Source organism: Pinus tabuliformis, chromosome 6 (assembly GCF_031772625.1).
Source record: "Pinus tabuliformis cultivar Carrire ecotype Pingquan chromosome 6, CPIR1, whole genome shotgun sequence".
In the NCBI taxonomy this organism is placed as follows: Eukaryota; Viridiplantae; Streptophyta; class Pinopsida; order Pinales; family Pinaceae; genus Pinus; species Pinus tabuliformis.
The window spans coordinates 7,293,760-7,313,007 of NC_142292.1; positions in this window are offsets into that span (position 1 = coordinate 7,293,760).

Below are 19,248 nucleotides of genomic sequence, written 5' to 3' on the forward strand. Positions count from 1 at the left end.
TGAAGAAGGGCTTTCTTGCTGAGAGGATGATGCTGGGTCAGAGCAATTGGTTGTAATCCTCTTTTCTATTCTTGATTATTAATAAAGCTATTCAAGTTTTCCTCCACATTCTTGAATGATTGATGATATATGCATTTGTGTGGTCAATATATCTCTGGTCCTATATTGTTTATGATTATAGATCTCTATTCTTGGATAGTGTTATGCTGCTTTGCTTCCACAGGTGCTCTTTGAAGCTGGGTAGACGAGGAAGCGAGTGGCAAAGACCTATCAGAAGGGAGAGGAATCAAGCAAGGAACCAAGCGCAAGACAGAGGTTGGTCTCTTTTCTTCCCCTCTTATCTACTTCTCATAAAGGAAAACGAAAGTGGTTTTAGTTTGTTTGTTTCTAAGGTAGCTACCAGCCTTAGTGGGACTAGCAGCTCTGCATAGACACTAGATTTCCCGATAACAAAATGGCAACTCCACTGGGGAGCAAATAGATTGTTTGTTTGTCTATATTTGTTTGCTTTATAAACTTACAGACGGAGCTTGAAGTCAAGCCAGCTAGCCTTCGAACTGCATTTGCTATGCAAGTGCAAAGTAGATCAATGCTGCTTTAGTCTATCTCCGGGTTTTGTTTATAAACTGAACAATCGATTTACAAGCTCTCTAATTGCCCTGGTGGTGGCTCTAGTAACCTACTTAGATCTACCCCTGTGATTTATTTACTGATTACCACTTGCTCGGCCAAAATCCCTGAACTGTGCTGCAAACTGTGATCAAGAACTGGATCAAACGTCTCGCACTATACCATCGCACCCTCTCTTCAAGGATATCAGTATGCATCGCACTTCCCATGTGTTGTAGGTGGGATGAATACTGGAATCCCTGTGTAACAGGTGCGCTGATCAGAAATGGCTAATTTTGCCTTCAGACTTTGGTTTTTTCACTCTTTTCAACTCTATTAAGGAGTTTTGCTGTCTGTAGTCAGTATACCTCTGTTGGAAAACCCCTTCCTTGCCATTATTCTGCCTCCATTGTGCAAAGAACTGTAAATTTTTTTATGTATTGTGAGCCATTTTCAGTTCTCTTTTACAAAGAAGTAGCGTAATTGAACTGTCCTTTCTTGATTTGGAAGTGTCGGAAGTGTCGTTTTCAGTCATAGAATAGAATCCGATTGTTCTTGATAGTCGATTACACTGTTACTCTTGTGTTTGATTTGAATTAATAGTTTTTCAAGTGTCGAAATCAAGTTTTCAATTCCAAATAACAAAGTGTCATCATTGTCTTCATTTTGTCTTGAAAAGAAACTTGTTAGTAATGTCACTTTGAAAAATAATTCAGATTTGCGCTTAGCTTTCTTTTTATCATTCACACATTAAGAAGGCCGAAAACAAATACATGCATGTGCATTTTCATTTAGACTATTTGTTGGTTTGATTTAGGACAGTGCATATAGTGTGTGCTCTCTGCTCTATGTTGAAAGAATATCATCTCTCTTTCCTTAGTAGCTAGGATTTTCATTGCAAAAAGAAGATTAAACGATTGTTTATCATCTCAGATTGCATTTTAGGAATTGTATATCTACATCACGCGGTGAACCTGAAAGGCAAATTTCTTAAGCAAGATCAACTGTAAAATAAATTTAATGAATCTAAAAATGCTTTGGAACCTAATGCACAACATTTAGAAGTCTAGGCTAGAGACGTATTCCGGCGTCGTAAAGCCTGGTAACTGTTGTTTTCTCTGCTGGTTGGGTGATTCCTCCACTTTGAGACGATAAGTGCCAGTACGGACTTGTGCTCCCATGTACCGTCGAGTATATATTGGGAGACCATAATAGGCTTTATCCTTTATCCATAGGAAGCCGTGTCTGTCGCCCTATCGATCGCAATGCACTGAACACAACATTCGGGAAGATTGACTGTCGTACCGTAAAAAGTATTCTGCAGTTTTGCGATTGGTTTGGTAATCCCTCTGTCTAGACTTCCAGAGTAGTCTCTTTCATTCCTTTTCAGACTCCTTAAAGGAAAAGGTCCATCTGAGCACTTGTCACTTCAAGCTCATTAAAAATCGAAGGCGACTAGAGTCATCTTTTGTTTTTTCTCGACTCTTAAAAATTGAAAAAACAAGTTGTGTCAAAGCGTCTAAAATTCATTTAATTCGGAAACATATTTCCCCTTGATTTTTAGTTGATCAAGTAATCCGCAATCGTGGAAGAAAGTCAATTGAAACCCCATCGTTCGCGGAGGCTTACGAGTCAACCGTCTTTGTCTCCAGAATCAAAATTGTTACGAACGAAGCAAACTCGTTTAACCGGTTCCAAATCCCCTGGTAAAGTTAGAACAAGTGTTCTGACACCATCGGAGACTCCGATTACTCCAAGCATTTCTGGTATCCCTACCTTTATAGAAGAAGTTCCACAGCCACCAAAGGACAGTAGAACTGATCCTAGTGTGGAGGTAAACACTTGTATTACTGAACCAGCTCCATCTACAGCTGATTCAGAAGGTGTTATTCCCCGAACATCTGTCGTTGCAGATTCTATGCCTTCTTCGGCACCAGAAATATTTTACGGACTTGATGGTTTACCTCTTCCACTTGGTCTAATTGCTATAGAAGAGATTGTGGAGGATCCTCCATCTAGTAATCCATCGCAATTTGGAGTCGGGATCACCCTATATCCTTCTTCATCAAAAATTAGTCTACCGTTATCGGAAGCTCCTGTAGAATCACTAGGAAATATTTTGGATAAACTAGAAATGTCTGAACAACCGTCGACATCTAGGACTGTGTCAACAGACACAGAAATGGCAGAACTTCCTACTGTCACTCCAACAATGTTCGCTCGCATACCATCTGTCCCAACTAGCTCTCAATCTCTAGATGGAGCCCACTCAGGGGCTATTTCGACAGTGTTATAGACATTTTTGTGCCTTACAACTCCAAGCATGAAATGTCCATAAACCAAGGGCTCCTAAGTCCCTAAAAGTGTTGTTCTAACCCCTAAAGGAACAAGGTCAACAAATTACAGCTTCTCCCAGAAGTTCTCCACCAGAAACTGCTCAGAATAAGTCAAAATAGGATCATTTCAACTGCTCCACTGGCTAGGTGCATTGCATTGCACCTAAATACACTGGCTAGGTGCATTGCAACGCACCTAAATGCACTATGAGGGTGCATTGGGCGAGAAATGACAAATGGCAGTGTCATTCCGCGAGGTGGAGAGACAATGGAAGCTTCCAGAATCTTCTCCTATGACACTTGCCTCACTGAATTCGACCAAGGATGAGTAAGAGGCCTTCAGTCTCCAAGTGGAAGCAAGAACTGACAGAGAGAAGACACTAATCAAATCACAAGCTGACTCATCCTCCTTACACATATCTATATATGGATCCCTCATCCCAGAGATCCAGAGGCTGGAATTTTGCACATTGTAAGGAATTGCTGTTGGTTTTGAGACAAACATCAGAGTATTGGGTGATCTATGCTTTGTTGGAGGTGAAGAGGGGCTTCTTTGCTGGGAGGTTGATGCTGGGTCAGGAACCATCGGTTGTAACTCCTCCTGGATCTTCTTGTTTATCAATAAAAACAATTTGAGTTTTTCCTCCATGCTTTTGTATCATTGATGCTTGTTACATTGTATGGTTAACTTAAATCTGATCCTAAGTTGTTTATGAATATAGATTCATGTCTTTGTATAGTGTTCTTCTTCTGTGATCTTACAGGTACTTGGTGAAGCTGGGCAAGTAAGGGAGCAGGTAGCTGGAAGCTGTCAAAGAAGAGAGGGATTGGATCAAAGGATTAGCGCAAGACACAGGTTGGTTCTTTCTATTCCTCTCTATCTATAGTTCATAAAGGAAATACAAAAGTAGTTTTTCTCTGTTTGTTTCTAAGGCAGCTATCACACCTTAGTGGGATAGAGCAGTTCTAAATAGACACTTTTCTTGGTAATAGACAGTATGGTCCGTTCTTGTTTTGTTCATCCGGAATAATATCCGGGAACTCTTATGTTGAGTCTCAGTAAATTGATCCTTCACAGTGTCAATTTGGGCAGTCCGGTCCTCAAGGACAAACCATTCCTTTCAGTACCGGATTACCGCCGTATGGGGGGAAATATACCCTTTCATTGTCTCCTCCGGGAGGACAACCATACGAGAGTTTGTAACAAAATTCAGGTTATGCTGGAATCACATCTAGCGGTTGGGTGCCAATACTGCCTCAACAACCAAGAGTTGTATATTTGATGCAACAATGTTTACTTATGTCAAATATACCAACTACACCAGCTATTGTGACGGTGTCGCAAGTACAAGCATTGCCTGTTGTATGCCAACCTCAAGTTTCTCAGGTTGTAATGCAACAGCCTCTTGTCCCTGCGACTCAACCACAATCGCCAACTAGTGGAATGACACAGGCCCAAACAGGTACAATTACCCCTCATCTGGGTCAAACAACCAGTATTGGACAAAAGCGCATGGCTTCACAACCATGGTTGGTGCAATATCAACAACTGCAATTCCAACAATTTTACCAAGGATCTGAGCAACAAATCTTTGCAAATAATGGGTAGCCGCATATTCAAAACGGTCAAAATCAACCATTCTACAATGTTTATGCCCATCAACCTTACCAAAGTTACCAGCATCAAATGCATTATGCTGGTATGCAAAGACAAACTACTCAGGCGATTCCATATTATCCTGGGTATGCTTCACCAAACCTTAATCAACAGTTACCCTTCGTGGCGACTTTAGAGTTACTGGATCTAAATTGGCTAACGAACGATCCAATTGCTTACGCCCCTAGGTGGCCAGCGATTCCGCATAAACTTCCGTCAGATATTCCTAAATTTACTGGGAATCTGGGTGAAGACCCGTCGAATCATGTAATGACATTTCATCTGTGGTGTTCATCAAATACCCTAAACGACGATTCGATTAGGCTTCGCCTTTTTTAGAGAACATTAACTAGTCCGGCAGAAAAATGGTATATCGAATTACCTAGAGCTTCGTTTGATAATTTCAGTACCCTAGCCACAACCTTTTTAACCCATTTTCAGTTACCCATAAGGTACAAAACGGGGATAGAACTTCTTACCAATTTCAATCAAATGACGGCCACTCACATATCCGATCATATCCATGAGTGGCGACATCGTTGTAGAATGGTAAAAATGTATCTTCCTGATCAGCTTTTAGCTGAATGGTTTATTAAGTCATTGTTAACTTCCATTACAGAAGATGTGGCAAAGGGAGGAGTCATCACTGAAGAGCAAGTTATTGCTCGTGCGCAATATTTAGACTTGATTTATACTCAGGCTGGCACGCTCTATGATAAAATACCTAACGCTCCAAGACCGGAATTTTCCATTCCTCCTCCTCCTAAATCGAACAATGACTCTCATGCCAGCGATGGCGTGATTGGTATGACAGACAAGAAATCAACAAAGGCTACATCTAAAAAGGCCCGTAAGATTTCTAGTCAAAATGCAAAAGAAGAACTTCTCGCCTCAGAAGTAAATGCCATCTCAACTGACAAAGGCAAAGAAACCTAGCAACCAGGAGGCAAGAAGAAAAAAAAAGGGGAGAAGAAGAAACAGGAGGAATCATTGCCTGAAAAATCTTCTGCAAACCCTTCTGGAGATAAGAAACCAAATCGTCCATGTCTTATATGTGATGAGGATCATTGGACAAGAGAGTGTCCATATAAAGCTGAGCTTAGAAAATTCTTCAAGAATTCAAAAATCTCGGCGGTATTGACTGATCCTTTTCCAAATCTAGGAACAAATCTGGTTGCTAGTGACAATGCTTCCCCATCCCAAGTGCTGATGTTGTCAGTTTCGAAGCAGAAAAATGATGCTTTGATAACGACAAGGAATAAATATTATGGGAATCCACAACTGTCGAACAACTAGGATAAAGATCAACCTAGTAGTTCGACAACAAATTCTACAGAAGTTGCGCCGCCCATCATTCCAGAGCTGACAATAAAACCGCCAAAGGGAGTAGTACACAATTCAACATTTAATCCGTGTGCCAAAGCAGCACAACATTATAATATAGTGGAAGATTGGGCCCAATCGCCATCCTCTATGTCAACACTTGAGGTACTACAAAATTTCCCCTCCCAAAAGCAAGCTTTATTATCAGCAATAGGTGGGATTGACCCAAAGGATTCTAATCTTGTGTCCTTTAATCACAAAGGATACGATCCTCAGTTACCAGCTCAACTATCTTTCCTCATTCAAGTGAAAGCCCTCAACAAAACTGTTCATCGAAAAATTATCGATGAGGGGGCATCTACATGTATTATGTCGATGAGTTGCTGGAAAACTTTAGGATCTCCAACCTTGTCACAATCTTCGACAACACTTAAAGCATTTGATGGACGAACATATACCCCATATGGGATTTTAAGTAACTTGCAAGTTGAACTGGGGGGAAAAACAATAGAAATAGATGTTGAAGTAATCGACGGAAACCTCGATTACAACATCCTACTAGGAAGGCCCTAGATATATGCTATGGCTGCCGTTGTGTCGACCTACTTTAGGAAGATTGCATTTCCCTTTCAAGGAGGAATTACAATCGTCGACCAACAAACATTTCTCCCCAATAGTTCCCAAGTTACGGGAAGCATTCCGATGATCCATGGAAGCCCCCATTCACTTCAAAATATCGGAGTAGGCCTACTAAAAGACCCTATATTAATGGGGACTTTTGCCCTCCCACCACCAATCAATCTGGCGGAAGTGGCAACGGTAGGAACCTGCAATATGATATCTTCTATTCAAAAGATCTCAGAAACTGATATTAGCATGGATCATCTGAAGGTATTGCCTCCAAGCCCAATAGAAATATTGTAGCAATCAATGTTCCTGGCATGGGAGGCAAACCCTAATCAATGCTCATCAAGCGTTTGGATAGATAGGTCTAAGGAATATGGCACCCCTTCAGATCCTTGGTCGCAAGTGCATTACACCGACGAAGGAATTATTCAATCAATGATAATTGACAGGGCGCCATGGGAAAATTACCACCATCGTTCCCATCTTCTAGATTGTCAAGAAGATACTCCTGATGACCTTCATCATCCTTTAGTTTTTGATTTCCTATCAAATACTGTAAACACGGTGGATTCCGAGCAAAACTTGTCCAATATTGAAGAGATTATCGCCATAAATATCTCGACCAAAACAGATGTTGTAGAGAATATTCATGTTGGCAAATGTTGTTCTCCTTCATAACTAGAAAGATATAACGCTCTTTTTCACGAATTCAGAAATGTCTTTGCTTGGTGATATGATGAAATGCCAGGCATTGATTCGAGTATAGTTGAACACAAAATCAAGATGTATCTAGATGTCAAACTAGTACGACAACGGCTACGGCAGGTGCACACCAAGAAAGCCGTTGCCATCAAGACAGAAGGTTAAAAACTTCTCCATGCTGGTTTTATTTACCCGGTTCCTCTAACCGATTGGGTATCGAACATTGTTCCTGTAATGAAAAAACAAGGAACGATTAGAGTGTGCGTCGATTATAGGGATGTAAATCAAGCTTGTCCAAAAGACAACTATCCTACACCCTTTATTGACCAGATAATTGATGAATGCGCCGAATGTGAAATCTTTTCATTTATGGATGGATTCTCCGGGTATAATCAAATAAATATCCGCCTACAGGACCAGTCAAAGACTGCATTTATTTTTCAGTGGGGCACATTTGCATATCGCAAGTTACCCTTTGGTTTAAAGAATACAGGGGCAACATTTTAGAGGGAAATGAATTATGCCTTCCATGACATCAAAAACATCGTTCAACCATATCTCGATGACCTTCCGGCTCATTTGCGAAAGTGGACCGATCATCCCAGCATTTAAGAGCGATATTTCTACGTTGCCGACACTATAAGATACGACTCAATCCACACAAATGTGTGTTCTGTGTCAGTTCTGGTCGTTTACTGGGCTTTGTAGTCTCAAAGGACGGGATTCGTCTTGACCCATGTAATGTTCAGGCAATCATAAATTTGCCTCCACCTTCAAATTTGCTTCAGATTCAGAAACTCCAAGGGAAAGCAAACTTTCTGAGGAGGTTCATTCCAAATTACGCTGAACTTGCTAAAGGTTATATGCATCTATTGAAAAAATAAGTACCCTTCGTCTGGGATCAGGTCGCGCAAGCTTCCTTTGATGCTTTAAAGGAATCCATAATGAAAGCATCATTAATGTATGCTCCTGATTATCAAAAATAGTTTAACCTATATCTCGCTGCAGCAGATACAACCATCGCAATGGTTTTAGTACAAGAAGACAATGGAATTGAACATCCCATATATTATTTGAGTAGAAACTTAAATGATACAGAAATCAAGTATTCCTACGTTGAAAAGCTGGCTCTCGTAGCTATTCAAGAGATACAGAGATTTCGACACTATGTCCTCTTTCGAAAAACTACCATTTTGTCAAATTGCAACCCCATGACTTATATATTGTCGTGATAGTTGCTGGGGGGAAAATATTCAAAATGGATAGCAATTCTTCAAGAGTTTGATCTGGAATTTGTAAAATCCAAATCGAAGAAATCCCTAGTTTTCGCAGAATTACTATGCGATCTTCCATCGTCGTCCAACGATGAAACATCCGAAGAAACCATCGTGGATGAGTCTTTGTTTCTGATATCTTCAAGAAACCCATGGTATGGAGATATAATCATATATCTCCAAACCCAAAAATATAGGTCTAATACCTCTTGCTCAGAACAAAAACGTATTCGATACCAATCAAAAGACTACATAATTGTCGGTGATACGCTTTACCGTCGTGGTGTCGATACAGTTCTGAGGAGGTGCCTCACCTATGAGGAGGCCGAAAAAAGTCCTGAATGATTTCCATTCAAGCACGTGTGGGGGGCATCAATCTGGGCAACAATGTTCAAAGATTGCATAATTGCAGTCAGAAGTTGCCATGCATGTCAAATTTTCGATAGCAAAACCAGAAGTCCACCCGCACCCCTGCAGCCCATAGTTGTTGTTGGGCCATTTTCCAAATGGGGCATAGATTTCATGACATGTAACCCCACCTCGACTGGGGGGCATGGGTATATCATAGTCGTGGTAGACTATTTTACCAAATGGGCCGAGGCGATGCCTACATTAAATAACACCGACGAAACGACTGCCCTTTTCTTTTTCAATCATGTAGTTGCTAGATTTGGCGTCCCACAAGCCATAGTCACAGATCATGGATCGCATTTTCGCAATCACATGATGGTTGAATTGGCTATCAAATTGGGGTTGTCCCATGACAGCTCTACTCCATATTACCCGCAGGCCAATGGACAAGTTGAAGCAATCAACAAGGTCCTGAAGCGAATGCTACAAAGGATGATTGGAGTCCACAAAAGGAGTTGGCACCTGATCCTGTACTCATCCTTGTGGGAATACCGAACATCTGTAAGGAATGCAATCGAGTTTACACCCTTTCCACTGGTGTATGACCTAGAAGTGATCTTACCAGTTCAATGTGAAATCTCGTCCCTCAAACTCACAGTCGACCTTCTCCCCGGAACTTTAGAAGAGGAGGCTCATTTCTTGGAACTAATCCAATTGGATGAAACTCGTCGTGATGCTGATTTGGCTAACGAAACCCATAAGAAACGAGTCAAGGCGTAGTTCGACAAGAATGTCAAACCCCATGTCTTCTCAGAAGGTGACTTGGTCTTACTTTACGACCAGGAATCCGATAAATTGGGAGCAGGTAAATTCAAGTCTTTATGGATGGGCCCCTATATTGTTAAGCATGTATTGGTAAAAGGGGCCTACGAGTTAATGGATTATGATGGGATTCCACTGCCGCAACCCCGTAACAAGCTGTACCTTAAGCGTTACTACGCATGATTCAGTGTGGTAACCCCTATACTTTTGTTACATTTTTGTTTTCGCTAAGGGTAATTGTTTTGGTCAAGTAATCCACTTTTTACATTTTTCGTAGATGTCGAACCTATTGGAATCATTTTTTAGATATGCCGACGAAGCAAGTCGTAGTTCACGGAACCTATCTTCTGCGGCCTGGGCCATTTTTGATCCAAGCGGCGAGTTAGTAAGTTTCAGAGGGGTATGTATTGGTTGGTCAACAAATAACATCGTTGAATATAGCGCGTTGATAGAACTCCTCTCTGATGCCATCACACATGGCATACGCCAACTTGTCGTCAGGCTAGACTCACAACTTGTCATACTACGACTCACTGGTATCTACTCCGTCCGAAATCCAGCTATCTATCGCATGTTCCTAAGGGTCAAGATTTTGGAAAGGCAATTTGATTTTATTCAATATCAACGTATTTCCAGAAACTTAAACACATTAACAGATTCATTGGAAAATTATGTGTTAGATAGACATTGGAAAAATTTATAAAAAGAAGCATTCCATCAATATTTGCATCAGGATCATGTAACTTAACCAAAATAAAGCTTCGAAAATAAAATATATATATAACTATTTATGGTTTACACATAATGTTCTGTAACCAAGACAAAAATTGGTCAGATGACCCAAAACTCAAAACACTAGGGGGCACTCTAGTCTAATGATGTTGGTGATAACAAGTCACCACTGTGCAATCATGCGTAAAATCCTAGTCCATCGAGTCGGCATGCCGGTAGTATGTCGCTGCAACCTCAGAGGCAACTCATCAGTCCTCACATCTAGAATACCAAGAGTGAGGCCTTCGACTTGATCCTGCAATGCTGAAAGAGTCTCGGCCACATCAAGGTCGCGAAGGATAGCCCTTCCCATAGCCTCTCCTTCCGGGGCAGTAGCTGGCACTCTCAGGCGTACTACTAGCCGAACTGGTCCAACATCTACATGAGCACATGAGTTTTGATTAGTCTTGATAGAAGAAAGCACAAGAACATTATAAAAAGAAACGATAAACAGAGATATGGCCAGATAATTTACAGTTGACACCCCACTGCTCGCCAGCTGGCAGTACCAAATCCAAATCACCCCGGAAAACCATACCAGCATATGGATACTCGGAGAAAACCATCTCCTGACGGTTGAACCACTTGAATAAGGTATCAGAAAAGGAAACCTGGGACTAACCAGCATGTCTGGCCATAAATTCGACCCATCTCTGCATCCGTGGCTCAGTCGGTGGAGGTAAACCAAGTGAAACATACTGCGGCTGCATCAGCGTGATCTTTTCCAAGGCGAAAGCAGTCAAAATAGAACCATATCCAAAGTTCTTCAATCTTCTGTTTTTCACCTTGGTCAGTTGCTCTTTCATCACAGAGAGTATTGCATCACACCAGTTGAACACCTTTGGTTCAAGGCATTCTAAGGCATACTACATATAAGACCCGTTGGCCACATGAAGAGCTGCACTACCAGCCAGTCTAGCAAAAGTGAATAGAATGGTCCTCAAGGACCTATCAGTGACATCTTGGATATTGATCTTGCCGTCCTTACTCGGCTGAGATCCCTCTCTGCAATACCTGCGAATGTAATCTCTCATAGATTCACCCCCACGGGCCGAACCTGATAATGAGATAGGGGCACCTCGCCTCGATAAGCTGGTCAAAAAATAGATGTCCACGACAGTCAAGGGGATGGACTTGCCCCTAATCTGGAACACCTGGGTGGTAGGATCCCATGCATCGAGAAAATATTGCAACAAGTTGATTTGTTGCCTCATGCTAGAGATGTAGAAAAACTTGAACAGACCACAGTTCCCCAGTGCATTTATCGTAACCAAATCATGTAAAGCAAGCATGTCCTCTTCTTAATGCTCACGTTCTCGCCATGTAACAGGCATTTTTCTCCAATGAATCTTTGAAAACAAACAAGAGAAGAGTCAGGATCCTGATTTGGTGAAAAACAGGTAAAAATTTCCATGAAAAACTGTGCACAAATTTCCCTCCATGCGTCCATCGCACCCCCAGCAGTGTTTTGGGTGGGATGCATGCTGACTGGCCAATGGCCAAGCCAGCATGCATCGCAACTTTCGATATAGAAGAGGTGCGATGGAGCCAGGGTGAGTTTTTCAAACCCCTAAGGCTCAGAAAAACCAAAAAACATGCTCAAAATTCAAAAAGGAAAGAATGAAACTGAAGAGCTCAGGTTTAGCTCCTACCTGGTCCAGACGGCGCCAAGAATCGCCCACAGAATCTCCCGGAATCAGCTAGTGAAAATCAAGGGGGAAAGCACCTCCAACGCTCCAACAAACCAAAGTTCAAATGAAATGGTAAAATGAGAGGTAAAAAACCACTTTTAAATTACTTTTCACGTAATTCAAGTGAAATATTAGTGTTTTGACTCATTTTTCAAACATATATTGTTCATTTCTAACTAGTTTGATGAAGCAATTGAGCAGGCAGTACAACCTTTGAAGGAAAAAAGTTGTCAATGGTAAAATCAAAGTAATCAATGACCATTATTATCGAGTAGTTTTAACGTGGAATTCAAGCTCGTTAAAAAATAAACATAAGCAATGAGCAAATGTTCCCCCAAAGTTTAAGCTCATTAAAAAATGAATCAATTTCGGGTAAATAACCATCGTGAATGTATTATCATTAGCCTTTGAAGCCTTGGTCGTGTTCTCATCATCACCTCCACTTTGTATTGGCCGATCATTCACCTCCATTTGATTGTTTACCCTTTTTGAGGAACAACTGTGAAGAGTGATCCTATTAGCCATCCTTGTGACACTGTAATGATTGGAAAATTCCAAACCTTACCTGGAATTAGTTTCTACCCGAATTTATCACTCGTTCCTCGAAAAACAAGTCTCCTTTAAGCTCTTTTCATCTGACTCGTAAAATATGAAAATATTGCCAAGCAATTGGCCTCTCCAGCTTGTTAAAGCGACCGGAAGTGCTATCCCTCCTTTAGATTTTAATCTTTTTGGACCTGAGGGATTATTACACAAAAGGATCGAGTTCTTGTTTTGTTCGGCTCGTTAAAATTACCGAAAATCCATCCCTTTTGTATTATTTTATACTTTTTTGGACTTAAGGGATTATATGACGAAAAAGGATTGTTGGAGTTTTCTTTACGTCCCTTTTCAGACTCTCTAAAAATTTAAAAGGACCGAGTTATCTTTGTCGTTAAACTCGTTAAAACCAAATAGCGACAAACTTGTCCATACAGACAAGAACGAGTTTCACTATTGCTAGGCTTGTTAAAACATAGCGATGGGTTTGCCCGAAGGGAAAATTATTGAACAAGCATATGTTATCCTCCTGAAGCTTCACAAAAATAAAGAGGTACTGGTCAGAAATGATTGGGGAAAAATTGGGAAGAAAACTTGAAGACTTTATTGGTAGCAAGTCGCTCTTGAACATGACACTTTCACTCTGCATCCGAGTCAAGTTGGGTTGTTCCGTTCACTGGTCATATCACGATTGGTCCATCACACCATCCATATTTGGAGTTAACGCTCCCAATCCATCATATCAGTGTTGCCGATATGTTCAAGAGAAGTCACTTAGAGAATTCACTTGTGTCTCATCCACTGCAATACATTTACACTCCATTCTTTCATGACTGCCACCTTGAACCTTATGTCATCAGATAGTTTTCACCTCCATTAAAATCATTTGCTCCTTTTTGTGTCATTGATGTGGAATTCACTAAGGCCCTCCTATGACAGATCACTTCTTGTCGATATCAGCTCATTATCCAGGAAGTCGATCTAGGAACAACCCTTTCAGTACTTTGAAGCTTGCATGCCTCAATGGCAAGTTTCTCACTTCTGACAACAGGTTTACATCAACAGCATTCGACCGAAATATTTTGCATGGTGTTCGACGCCAAGTCCCTTATTCACACCACGTGAATTGTACTGTAGTACCTTGAGGGTCATCATCATTATCGGTGATTCCTCTCGCGTCCGTTAACAGCTTACATCATTGGCTGGTAATCAGGCGATGTCTTTCCATGTTCGACTCCAGAACATCTCTCACATGGATCAACTTGTACTTTGAGTGAAGATCGAACGAGATTGAAGACCCTAGATCTAGTTTCATCCATCCAGGCTGCAATATATATTCATGAAAATAAAGACATCAAATGTACATCATTACTGGATAGATAATCATCCAATCCAAGGGATGATGGCTCTACCAGAATCATCAGTCCGCACTCAGATGATTGTCTGTCTTATGTACATGAAAATGAATTTATATAGCTGAGCATGGGAATGCCTGCCTTAGCTAGATCATGAAAATATTATGAAGATAATGTATTGTATTGTATCTTATTACAGGTCGCCTTCCAGCTTGAAAGAACTTCGGATCCTCATGATAAAGCATTTCACCCGACATCAAAAGATTAACGACCTCATGCTTTAGGGGGCAACTGTTATAGACATTTTTGGGAACTGTAACCCCAATCATAAATGTCCATAAACCAAGGGCTCCTAAGTACCTAAAAGTGTTGTTCCAACCCCTAAAAGAACAAGGTCAACTGATTACAGCATCTCCCAGAAGTTCTCCATGAAAAACTACTCAGAACGGGTCAAAACTAGACCATCTCACCTGCTCCATGGTCAAAGTGCGCTGCATCCCACCTAAATTCACATGGGAGGTGTGATGCATACTGAAAATCCCTTCTATGGGGTGTGATGGGCGAGAGTGGACAAATGGCAGGGTCAATCTGCAAGGTGGAGGATCATGGAATCTTCTAGAAACTTCTCCTATGACACTTGCCTCTCTACATTCGCCCAGGGATGAGTAAGAGATCATCAATCTCCAAGTGGAATCAAGAACTATCAGAGAGACGACACTAATCAAATCTCAAAAGCTGACTCACCCCCCTTGCAAACATCTATATATGGATACCTCATCCCAGAGATCTAGAGGTAGGAATTTTGTATCTTGTAAGGAAGTGTTGTTGGTTTCTTGGTGTAACATCATTGTGTTGGGTGATATAAGCTTTTCATGAGGTGAAGAAGGGCTTTCTTGCTGAGAGGATGATGCTGGGTCAGAAAAATTGGTTGTAATCCTCTTTGCTATTCTTGATGATACATGCATGTGTGTGGTCAATATATATCTGGTCCTATATTTTTTATGATTGTAGATCTCTATTCTTGGATAGTGTTATGCTGCTTTGATTCCACAGGTGCTCTTTGAAGCTGGGTAGACGAGGAAGCGAGTGGCAAAGACCTATCAGAAGGGAGAGGAATCAAGCAAGGAACCAAGCGCAAGACAGAGGTTGGTCTCCTTTTTTCCCCTCTTATCTACTTCTCATAAAGGAAAACGAAAGTGGTTTTAGTTTGTTTGTTTCTAACGTAGCTACCAGCCTTAGTGGGACTAGCAGCTCTGCATAAACACTACATTTCCTAATAACACCTATCCTCTTGGCTTGTCCATGAAGAAGAAAGGGTTGAGGAAGTTAAGAAAGCTATGTCCAAGGAAGCAAGTGAGCCTTTATATATTAAAGCGTAATTAAAAAGTCCTAAGGTTGTCATAAGAAACCATAGCCTCATCTATGAAAACCCTAAATTATCCCCTCTATACCTAGAGATGTAAGAATAAGTTATCCTCCATTTTGAACACTTTTTTAGGCTTTTGGGGACTGAGAGTTTGCAGACCTTCCAGGGGAGATGGCACTCTCTACCCCACAGTCTAAAAATTAGGGAATACCACTCCTTTGAGAGGTTGAGGAATTTGTTGGAAATAATACTGAGAGGGGGGGTGAATCAGTATTATCAAGTTCTTTTAATAAATCTTCCTTATTTATTCTTTTAACTATTTTTGCATGTCAGTACCATAAAATAATGAGCATGAACAAAGAAAACAGATAGTCACACCAAAGAACACAAGATGTAAGGTGGAAACCCAATGTGGGTGAAAACCACCTGCTGCAATATGTCTCTATCTTCTTTCAAATTAGAAACTCCTTTACAATGGTTTTGTACTAGTGCAGTCCTTTACCAGTACGCAGGCTGCAACCTCCAAAGAGCTACAACTCTCTCTCATTTTCCAGTCTCTCCTGGAAGGGAGCTACAACCCCCTACTTCTTTTCTTTCAAGGACCACTTTTCATAAATTTTCAAACTGGATCCAAGAACATCAAAAACCCATCAACTACACTTGCATCATCAATCTCTGATTTCACCAAAGCCAACCCGCATATAGATCTGCAAATATTTCCTTATAACTTTGCAGTTGTTACATCAGACATACCTAGATCATAACATGTGTAAAATAAAACATGCATCAATAATTCAGACCCAGATTATTAGATTTATAGATCAAGCGTATGCCACATATCACAGATCAAAATCATATAGAGATACCACTATTCTAGCCTTAATATTTTGACCCATCAATAGAACTTTTCCTTCTCCTTACGCTCAGGTTCCTTCTTCATTCAGATCCAGATCTGCACCAAAACCCAATCACAATATTCTAGATCTAGCACTTTATCAGATATTCGATGATTCAGAAGATGCTTTGCCAAATGATCTCCTTCCTCTTTTATAGTCTTAGGCCTTTCACAATAGCACGGGCCAAAACCATAGGATCAAAAAATTGTTGGACTAATACCATGAAATTGCGTGAGATCAACACTTTTGACGAGGTACCATGGTCTAAAACCATAGGTTCAAATACCAAGGACTAACTACCATGGACCAAAGGTAAGTTCTCCAACATATACGCGCTTTTCCTTGCATGAAAGTGCGTACCATGGTCCAAAACCATAGGTTCAAATACCAAGGACTAACTACCATGGACCAAAGGTAAGTTCTCCAACATATACGCGCTTTTCCTCATAGGTTCAAATACCAAGGACTAACTACCATGGACCAAAGGTAAGTTCTCCAACATATACGCGCTTTTCCTCATAGGTTCAAATACCAAGGACTAACTACCATGGACCAAAGGTAAGTTCTCCAACATATCCGCGCTTTTCCTTGCATGAAAGTGCGTGAACTTTTTCTCTACATGAAATAAAATTTTCTCTGCATAAAAGTGCGTGAACTTTTCTCTACATGAAATAAACTTTTCTCTGCATAAAAGTGCGTGAACTTTTCTCTACATGAAATAAACTTTTCTCTGCATATAAGTGCGTGAACTTTTCTCTACACTATAATTTATTATCTGAGATGAGTGGGTTGCCATCAAGTACAACATATGTATCATAATGCCAACAATCTCCCCCTTTGGACTTGATGGCAACAACAACCAATCACTCTCCCCCTTTGACATCAAGGGCAAAGAGTTATGCTCCCCCTAAGAACATGCTCCCCCTGACTATAAACTAGATCTGCAAAGAAGAACCATAATCCATGACCATGAAAGAGATAGAGACGTATTGCAACAATATTCAGACCAACATCCATGATCTCCTTCTGTACTTCCTCCATAATGCCAAAAATGCATGATATGCTCCCCCTGAACCTATGCCATTCGATCTATGACCAATCCGCAACCCAGCACATCTACGCATATACTTCAGATGAACCTTGCGTACAACCAACAATCAGAAGAGATTCAACAACAAGATGATGCATCAACAACCCCCATCTTTTGCCTGAGGTATTCAAAGGTCTCCCTAGGCAATGGTTTGGTGAGTATATCAGCAACCTATTCCTTAGAAGGAACATACTCCAACTTGACCTTTTGTTCAAGCACTTGTTCCTGGAGAAAGTGATACTTGATTGGTATGTGCTTGGTTTTTGAATGCATGACCGGGTTCTTTGAAATGAGGATTGCACTTGTATTATCACATAAGATGGAGATGGGTGGTGTACAAGTGATTTGAAAATCCTGCAAGGTCTGCATCATCCAAAGGAGTTGAGTGCAGCAAGATGCAACAGCAACATATTTTGCTTCAGCTGTAGACAAGGCAATCGAACTCTGTTTCTTGCTGAACCAAGATACTAATCTGGAACCCATAAAGAACGCACCACCACTTGTGCTTTTCCTGTCATCCACGCTTCCGGCCCAATCTGCATCTGTATAAGCATGAAGTGTGAGATCTGTATCTCTAGGATACCATAAGCCATAGTTTTGAGTCCCTTGAAGATATTTGAAGATTCTCTTTACTGCCTGAAGATGAGTTTCCTTTGGATTTGCCTGAAATCTTCCAACTATTCCCACTGCATGCATGATGTCTGGTCGGGTACCTGTCAAATAAAGTAGACTTCCAATCATAGATCTGTAAGTTGGTTGATGCACTGCTGCTGATTCATCATTTGCACTGAGGTTACATCCTGTGACCATGGGTGTACATACTGGTTTTGCTTCTTCCATACCATATTTCTTCAAAATCTACTTGAGACACTTGGTTTGAGACAAGAAGATCCCTCCTTCATTTTGTTGGATTTGCAAACCAAGAAAATATGTCAGTTCTCCCAGCAAGGACATTTCGAATTCTTTCTGCATCACCAAGGCAAAGCTTTGACTCATAGCTTCTTCATTGCTGCCAAAGATAATTTCATCTACATACACAACAAGTATCAGCAATTTGTCATTTTCAACTTTTATATAAAGATTGCTGTCTGCTGATCCTTTTGAAAAACCTTGTTGATGAAGATATTTGTCCAAACAATAGTACCAAGCCCTTGGAGCTTGTTTGAGGCCATAGAGAGCCTTTTTCAATTTGCATACAAGATTTGGATCATTTCCAAGAATGAAACCATATGGCTGCTCAATGTATACTTCTTCTTCCAAGTCTCCATTCAGAAAGGCTGATTTCACGTCCATTTGAAATACTTTGAAGTTTTGAAAGCTTGAGAGAGCAAGGAACATTCGGATGGCCTCAAGTCTTGCAATAGGAGTAAAAGTTTCTTCAAAATCTATTCCTTCTTGCTGTGCATACCCTTTACAAACAAGTCTGGCCTTGTTTCTAATTACTTCTCCATTTTCATTCAATTTATTTTTGAAGACCCATTTTGTTCCTATAACATTCTTATCCTTTGGTCTAGGAACCAGCTCCCAAGTGTTGTTCTTTTTGATCTGCTCAAGTTCTTCATCCATTGCTTTGACCCAACACTCATCTTTGCATGCCTCTTTCACATTTTGTGGTTCAGTGGAAGAGAGTAATGCCAAATAGCTTGAAGCTTCTGCAATTTTTCTTCTTGTTTTACACCTGCTTCTTTCTGTCCCAAAATCTAAGATTCTGGATGATTCTTCTGAACATATCTGGATGGAGTCTTCTCTTCTATCCTTATCTGCTCCTCTGGTTCTTCTTGAGGTTCTTCTTCTTCATCATTCTGTCTTTGAGGATGGCCTTCATCTTCTTCCATATC